The sequence below is a fragment of the Bacillus rossius genome, chromosome 18 (genome assembly GCF_032445375.1).
Source record: "Bacillus rossius redtenbacheri isolate Brsri chromosome 18, Brsri_v3, whole genome shotgun sequence".
Lineage (NCBI taxonomy): Eukaryota > Metazoa > Arthropoda > Insecta > Phasmatodea > Bacillidae > Bacillus > Bacillus rossius.
Genome location: NC_086345.1, coordinates 8,657,119 through 8,665,079, shown reverse-complemented (window position 1 = coordinate 8,665,079; position 7,961 = coordinate 8,657,119). Strand labels below are relative to the sequence as shown.

Below are 7,961 nucleotides of genomic sequence, written 5' to 3'. Positions count from 1 at the left end.
CTGAAGACAATTGATCTATATGTGTGGCTTTGTACATGAACGGCTTATAGGTTATTCAGATTAATGGAAAATTAGACTTTCATGTAATGCACAGCGGTACTGTATTAATTCGATGGTAAGGAATATTGACTTGAGTTGTTTTTCGTAGAGTGAATGATTAATAAACTCCGCGAAAGGTAATGGAAAACAGAATCTAAAATTTATTTAATATTTAGTTACAACTGTCACTGGTCAGGAATCGAACCGTGGACTGAAATCCATTGATACAATTTGAAAATTAATAATTGAATTTTTCGGTGACTTTTGGAATTTTCCCCGCATTTCTAGCTAAAAAAATTACATGATTTCAAGATGGCGGCCAAATTTCAAGATGGCGGGCACCTCAGTAATAAATGATTACTGCACTGTAGCAGGTTATAATAAAACTAGCATGATGGTAAGACGAGTACACACAAGATGGTGTCCTCCAGCAGACGAAAACATGATGTTGCCAATGACCTCTAGCATGTGGTAGCTCCTGGTAGCATGTACTGAATATACAATGACGGATCCATGATGTTCATCAAGATCAAAGTCAATGATCAAGGTCAAGGTCAAATTTTAAGGTCAAGGTAAAAGTTCAAGGTCAAGGTCAAAGTTCAAGGTCAAGGTCAAAGTTCAAGGTCAAGGTTAAAGTTTAATTCCAACAGTCGAGGTAAAGGTATGGTGACCAGATAATTATACTAACATGTCGCCAGCACACTCTAGCAGACTACAACAAGATGTCGGTCTTCTGCGTACGAAGACAAGATGGCGGACATGACGTCATACCAGCTGATGGTAAATACCTTGTTATTGGTGGTGGTAGGTCAGTCTGTAGGTGGCTTCTGTGGAGGAAGGATCTGATGTTTTTTTTTTATTTTTTGCCCTCACCGGTTTCGAACCAAGGACCTAAGTCGATCTAATCAATCAGTATATAGATTACAAATTTATTTATTGAATTTTGAACTTTTTCCCGAATCTATAGCATTAAAATTACGCATTTCCAATATGGTGGTCTTGATGTCTGATAGGATGATGGTTGTAGAGGATTTAGAGTCTCTTTACGAATGTTGAACATGGTTTATTGAAATTATTATTTTTTACGTAAAATTAAACATTATTGCATAGATCGGGTATCGAACCGAGGACAGGAACGGATCGAATTAATATGTAAATTAATGAGTGATTTATTTAATTAATTTTGGAATTTTAGCCGAATTTCTAGCTAAATAATTACTCGATTCCAAGATGGCGTCCAAATTTCAAGATGGCGGGTGTCACAGTAATAATTGATTACTGCACTCTAGCGGATAAGAATTCAACTAACGTGGCGTCAGCGCACTCTCGCCGACGATACACTGATGATGGCTTCCAGCATCGAAGACAAGATGGCGAACATGAGGTCATACTAGGTGACGATATATATATATATGCTTTGAAAAAAAAAGTGGTGGGAGTCAGTATGCCAGCAGCCACCGCGGGGGAAGGATCGGGCGTCATTTTTATTTTTTTGCCCTCACCGGGTTCGAACCGAGGACTCCGAACTCCGTGTCGTAAAAGTTTGTTTTTTTAAATATTTTTATTAAAATTTTATTGAATGGATTTTTTTATGAATTTTAATTTTTTTTCATTAAAATCGGATAATAAATAAAAAAGTTAAAGATGGCGACCATAACGAAAATTGCAACGGTGACGTCATAATTCAAAATGGCGGATAACACAATGCCGGAATGATCGAGAAAACGAAATGACGTCATCCAAGATGGCGGATCCAAGATGGCGGATCCAAAATGGCCGCCGGGGTCAAGGTCAAGGTCAAAGGTCAAGGTCACATCCTGATAGAGGCTTAACTGAGGCTTGAGTTAAGGATGCTTAAGCCTCTATCAGGACTTTTCTAGCCGCTGGGACTTTTACGGAATAAAACGGGAAATTTTCCCTCGAAACGGGAATTTTTTTCTTAAAACGGGAATTTTTGAGTCCTTTTGAGTCAATTTTGAGGAATTTTGAGGAATTTTTGCCGCTGTGACGTCACAAATCCAAGATGGCGGTCGGCACCACAACCTGAATCCTGTTTCAGTATGCCCATTTACATACTACTGACCGGTATGACTGGCGCGACATGGAGGAAGACACGAGGTTACCCACTGGCAAGGAGGTTTGCCTCACGTGCCGCAGAAGCACGTGCGGGCAGATGACAGTGAGGAAGGGGGGAAGGGGGGGGGGGAATGCCAGCCTCGTGAGTGGAGGGGGAGACCAGTTCCAGGCGGAGAGACCTTCGCTAGGTCGTGCGACGATGGCGCAATGGCGGAAACCTCGCGCGTAAGAAACAGTCGGCAAAGCCGCGCGCGCGGTAATCGTCAGACGCCAGCCGCCAGACTCCAGCCTCCGGTACCGCACCAGCCAGCAATGGACCGCAGCCTGAATGGCGGGTCCTTGTCTTCCCCCTGAACAGGTGAGAGCTGAGAAGGAGGAGCTCAAATACATCCCTCATATCGATTTTTTTTTTGACGTGTTAAGTAGCTGGGCTTCTGGGTTGTAGCCGCGTCCTTGGCGAATAATTCACCGACGTTTCGGTCGACATTTTTTTTTCTTTCTCTTCTGTTTTTGGAAAACTATTGTGTTTGTTTCGTCTTTTCGTTTTGCTGTGTTGTTTTTCTCGTTTCAACTGTTGTGCTGAATTTTTTTGGTTCGGTATTTTTGTGCTGTCATCATTTGTGGGTTTTTTTTCGTTCTGTTAGTCCACTTTTCTTTGGTTTTCTTTGTTTGTTGACCATATTCCTGTTGTGGAGTATTGTGTGGTGTTTATATCCTGACAACAGCAATTTATTTTGCTTAATTTGTGTTTTTGTCATTTGTGTTTTTTGTAGTTTTCTTCTACAGACATACATGTGCTTGCAATGGCGTATGTCCAAAAGCTTGCATCAAGTCATTGCAGTCGCCATCATCAGGGAGCAGTTGCCTACCGAAACTTCGGTGAATTATTCGCCAAGGACACGGCTACTACCCAGAAGCCAAGCTACTTCAGACAATGGCCGTGATAGCCTGCGAACATTATTTTTTTACGTGTTAGTTTTTACGTGAGTATGTCTTTAAAATCGCTTCCATAGTGGGAGGCGATTAAAAAAAAAACTAATGATCACAAATTCGGGAGATACAGTTTGGTGTTGCAGCTACATATCTATATCATCTCCATCCAACATTTAATTACACCACTGGATAGCTAAAGGATCAAAGAATTCGTCACGCTAAGTGAGGACTGTGACGCATCGCGCGCGGTGGAGGGGGAAGCGCCGCCATTTTGAGGTCATTTTGCTGCGGTTCGAGATTTCAGTTTAGTATAACTTTTGACTTGGAGAAGCTACGACGTTCGTTTAGGTTACAATCGTCAGATCTCGTAAAAATCTATCAATTTCATATAAAAAAAACATTAGCGTAAAATAGTTACAGTGAATATATATAATGTTAAAATTATATATATATATTTTTTTGTCGGTCTGTACGCGTCAAAAAGCCAAATTCAAATACAGAGATCGTGTACGGTTGTAAAGGGCTACCCAAAAGCAATCGAATGATACCAATAAAACACCATATGACCGAGTGAAGCAGTGCCGGGAACGTAAAAGAATGAATGCGGCCGAGTGGATCAACGACGGTACCAGTACATCTGCAGCTGGGGCGGTTTAAGTTATGCAAGTGGATGATGACATGGCTTATATATATATATATATATATATATATATATATATATGCACACATACATATATATATATATATATGCACACATACGTACACGTATTACGTACAACACACGACCGTGTCCATGACATAGCCACACCCCATTTATTTTTTCTAATTGTGTTTTAAAAAAAATGTTCTCACTAAAATCTCAGAGAACAGTAGTCTAACGTTCAAATATAGAAATCAACGTAGTGATTTTGCTTGACAACAGAAAACTGTATATTTGGTTTTGTGGTTATTATTTAATTGTTTTAATTTTTTTTTTAAAGTCGATTGTTTTGATGATTTCGCAAAGACAAGTTATAAATTCATACATTAATTTTATTTAGCACACGAAGAACACATTTCAAGTTTGTGTGAAATGCATGCTTACAAATAACACGTGGGCTAAACAGCATACTTGGAAAAACAATTCCTGTATGAGGCATGTTGGGCTAGACAAGGAAGGGAACACATTGTTGCATTGTTGTATTAAGGAGTTCAGTTGTGAACTCGAGTGCCCCTTCCAGTTGGTCTTTCATCGAGTCACTGCCATAATATATTTTTGTAGTCTCCGGAAAGTTTGGCAACTATGTCATTGTTAAATCTGTCAACGTCTTTATTGAGGAGTGCGAGTATAGCTCTGTCTTTCATACCCTCATGATTTTCACTGGCAAAGCAGTTACCAAACACTTTATCAATTAGAAATTGTTGTTTGAAATGATATTTTGTTGCAATTCTTTTATTCCATTGTATTTAACGGCAGTTCACCGTCGCTTAGCTGTAGTAAATAACCAGCAAAAATTCCCAATAATGATTACAATAACTCTACTCCAAATTAATTCCTCTGTAGCCTTATGTAGCTAAGTTGCTATTAATTTCTTATTCTACGTTCACAATTTTTATTATATTTTTAAATCCGGAATGGAAGGTACCGGACCCCACTGGCTACCTTCCTGATCACTGTTACGTAACGGACTAACTAATAGCCCGTGGTTTCGCTCGCGATACTTCACGGTACTACTGATTTTATATCATTGCAAGAAAAGCATGTGATTAATTCTAACACACTTTTGATGAGTAAACATCTAAACTCTAGTCGTTTGTGCTAGAAACATGTGTCCCCCCTCCCCCTCCTTTAAGTTCTGTCTTCCCTGGCCACTCAAAAAAAAAAAAAAACAGTTGTGGGGACTGTCAACAGAAGTGAAAACTTAAAACTTTGTTCTTAAATGTGTAATATGACATCATTTCTACTTCAAATGTACGTAAGAAAATGATTTTGGTATTATATCAGTACGATGTCAGCATGATAACATTATTTATCCTTACATCATTTTTTAGTCACAACAGATGTCAGTGGTATGTAAAAATTACGAAAAAATTCATTACCTAGCTATGACTTACCAGTGATGTCAGACCTAGGTCATGTATTCAGGTGGTCAAATTAACTTCACTTACTGCTACTACAGCATGTCGGTGATGCGAACTCACAAGATTTTACCCATCCAAAAAAAAGAGAGTCCAACACGCACATGATACAGTCGAGTATATACAATGTATTAGTGTATATATGCGTATACATGTACACAGGCCGGTGCGCGCCGCCAGTCTGGCGCAACACTGTCACTAGCATGTCGGTGACGCGAACCCATAAGTTTTGCCCCTACCAAAAATCGCTCAACGCGGCTAAAGAAGTTTTCACTTCAAAAAGTCAATTCATCCGAAGTAGGAAGAGGACTGTAGTTTTGGCGGAAGCGATGAATTTTTCTCTAAACTAACTAAAACCAAGTGAATATGTAGGAGTCAGGGTCAGGGAGAGACCTAGGTGCGTCTCAGGCTGAAGCCTATATATGTACACGCCTAGTCATGCTGGGATTAGCCATGCAGGGAGAGGGTCGCATGCATCATGTGCTAGGAGGGGATGGGTCAGCCATGGTAGCGATTGAAGCAGGTCGTTACCAAAACACCGAAATACCATAACGCCGAATGTCACAATTGACCACAACGCCGACAGCTAGAAAACTGCTGTGTACCACAACGCCGAATTACCACAACGCCGAAATAACAACTGAATGAATTTGTGTGTGTTTCTTAAATGTACCTTAACGCCGAAATACCACAATCAAACCTAACATAACCTAACCTAGTCGAACCTAACCTAGACTATCCTAGCCTAGCCTAGCCTAACCTAACCTAACCTAACCTAATCTAACCTAGTCTAACCTAACCTAGTCTAACATAACCTAACCTAATCTAACCTAGTCTAACCTAACATAGTCTAACCTAACCTAACCTTTGTGGCAGTCCTGCAATGACATTTTTCGGCGTTAGTGGATTTCGGCGTTGTGGTAATTCGGCGTTGTGATACACAGCAGTTATCTAGCTGTCAGCGTTGTGGTATTTCGGCGTTGTGGTATTTCGGCGTTGTGGTGCGTCCCCGATTGAAGCTATGACTAACTCCTCTATCTTAAAACTATGTCAAGCTGGACACAGGTAAAACCTGCATAGACGCAGGTAAAACCCTGGGCACAGACATGAGGGATGTATTAATAGCGCAGGAGTATATGAATACGGACGAAGAGTTAGTTGTACAGAGTAGAAAAGAGTCTACCATGCCGGGGGTTTTGGGAACTTGGACGCATCATGGCGGAAACCCCCGATCGTTGCCGAACATATCCGAAGTTCACCGCCCGCTCGTGTGACTTCGTGGTCCGACTTCATATATATATATATATATATATATATATATATATATATAGAGAGAGAGAGAGAGAGAGCAAGATTTCACACATTTTCACAATTTTGCCGTATTTAAAATGTGACTAACCGCACCAACCTTTAATTTTAGTTACGATCACCCAAACGTGGGGAACCAAGGGGAAAATGTTTTAGATATTTCAATACTAAATCAACGGTTTTACGTCTCGAGGTAGGTGAATAGTAAGTAGGTTTCTCGTGGCATGGAGCTCACAACATGTAAATATAATTATATGTAGTAAGTTTCTGTTCTAAATCTAACAGTCACTCTGATAACCAACTGGAGAGCAAAAAAAAAACTGTATAAATGCTAATGCTATAAGTTCGCTTAATAGATAGAAAGTTACTTGCTAGGAAGAATCTAAGAAAAAAATAGAAAATCGCTTGCCACCTGGATGTTGACTTCTATCATTAACACGGCAACAACTACACACACCAATATCTCCTCACTTCTTGCTTCCGTGAGTCACTTTTTTTCTTTTTTTTTTTTTTAACTTTTCCGTGAAATGGAACAGCGACGTCACATCTTCACTCTTGTATCTCTGGCTTTCACTTGCGTCACGAATGTCATTACACGACTCCTGTAGCAGCAGCAGTACTCCCTGAGGTCCTCTGGACGGACGTGACTGAGAGTCAGCCGCAGTTTGACCTGGCTTGGCTGGGCAAGGGGAGGGGGGGGGGGGTGAGGCTCCTCGTTCAGGCTCTTCTTCACCCGGCACCTCGGCTTCAAGGCCGGCAGGAGGAAGACAAGCCCACAGAACAAGGAGGGAGATATAGAAGTGTGACTTACGCTGGAAACTGAAACCATGATTTTAGCACATTCGACGCTACTTTCAGAGGGTTTTTTTCTTTTTATAATTTCGGGGGGCGGGGAGGGTGGCGTTTGCCCTTTCGGATGCTTCTACCTAAATTCATCTTTATATCATACAAATACAGAGGCACAAAAACCAGTTTAAATTGTGACAAATCCACTTGCAGGTTTTAAACGGAGCTCCTCCAACGACACTGTTCTTCGGGGACCAGCTACTTATTGGTCTGTGACGTCATATGGCTACTGTTGGTGGGAGGGGGAGAGGGGGCAGCATGTACTGGGGTCGGACGGAGTTACGCTGCAGATGGAGGCAGCGCGGTGATGGGGAATGGTGATCCTGGTGAAGGCACTTGTTTTCCGGCCCGAAGATCGGCTCACCCGCCACCTCCCCTCCCGTGTCTGCGCCCTTTTAGGGTAGAACAGGAGTCGTCTTACAGATCTTACTGATCCAGAGCCCAACATCTGAACTAGACTTGGAAGACAGGTCCCCTCCGCTCTGTCCGACCTGCGGACCGCCAACTGCCTACGCGAGTCAGTGGACAAGAGTTTCACAGGAAGTTAGCCTCAAGTTTCCGCCGCCCAGCAAGCCAAGACCCAACCAGTACGTACTGACTCCGGAAACTGGTGACCACCAGGGTCTGCCACCAGACGGGCT

The 7,961-nt window shown here is 41.7% G+C and overlaps 1 protein-coding gene across 1 annotated transcript in view; it reads left to right on the top strand.

The window, feature by feature from the left end:
* Positions 1 to 2,292: 2,292 nt before the first annotated feature.
* The window catches only part of LOC134541079 (uncharacterized), a 169,529-nt gene continuing 163,860 nt past the window's right edge, over positions 2,293 to 7,961 (top strand). Inside the window, exon 1 of the mRNA XM_063384226.1 lies at positions 2,293 to 2,473. The gene's annotated coding sequence lies outside the window, so the exon portion shown is untranslated. The remainder of the gene's footprint in view (positions 2,474 to 7,961) is intronic.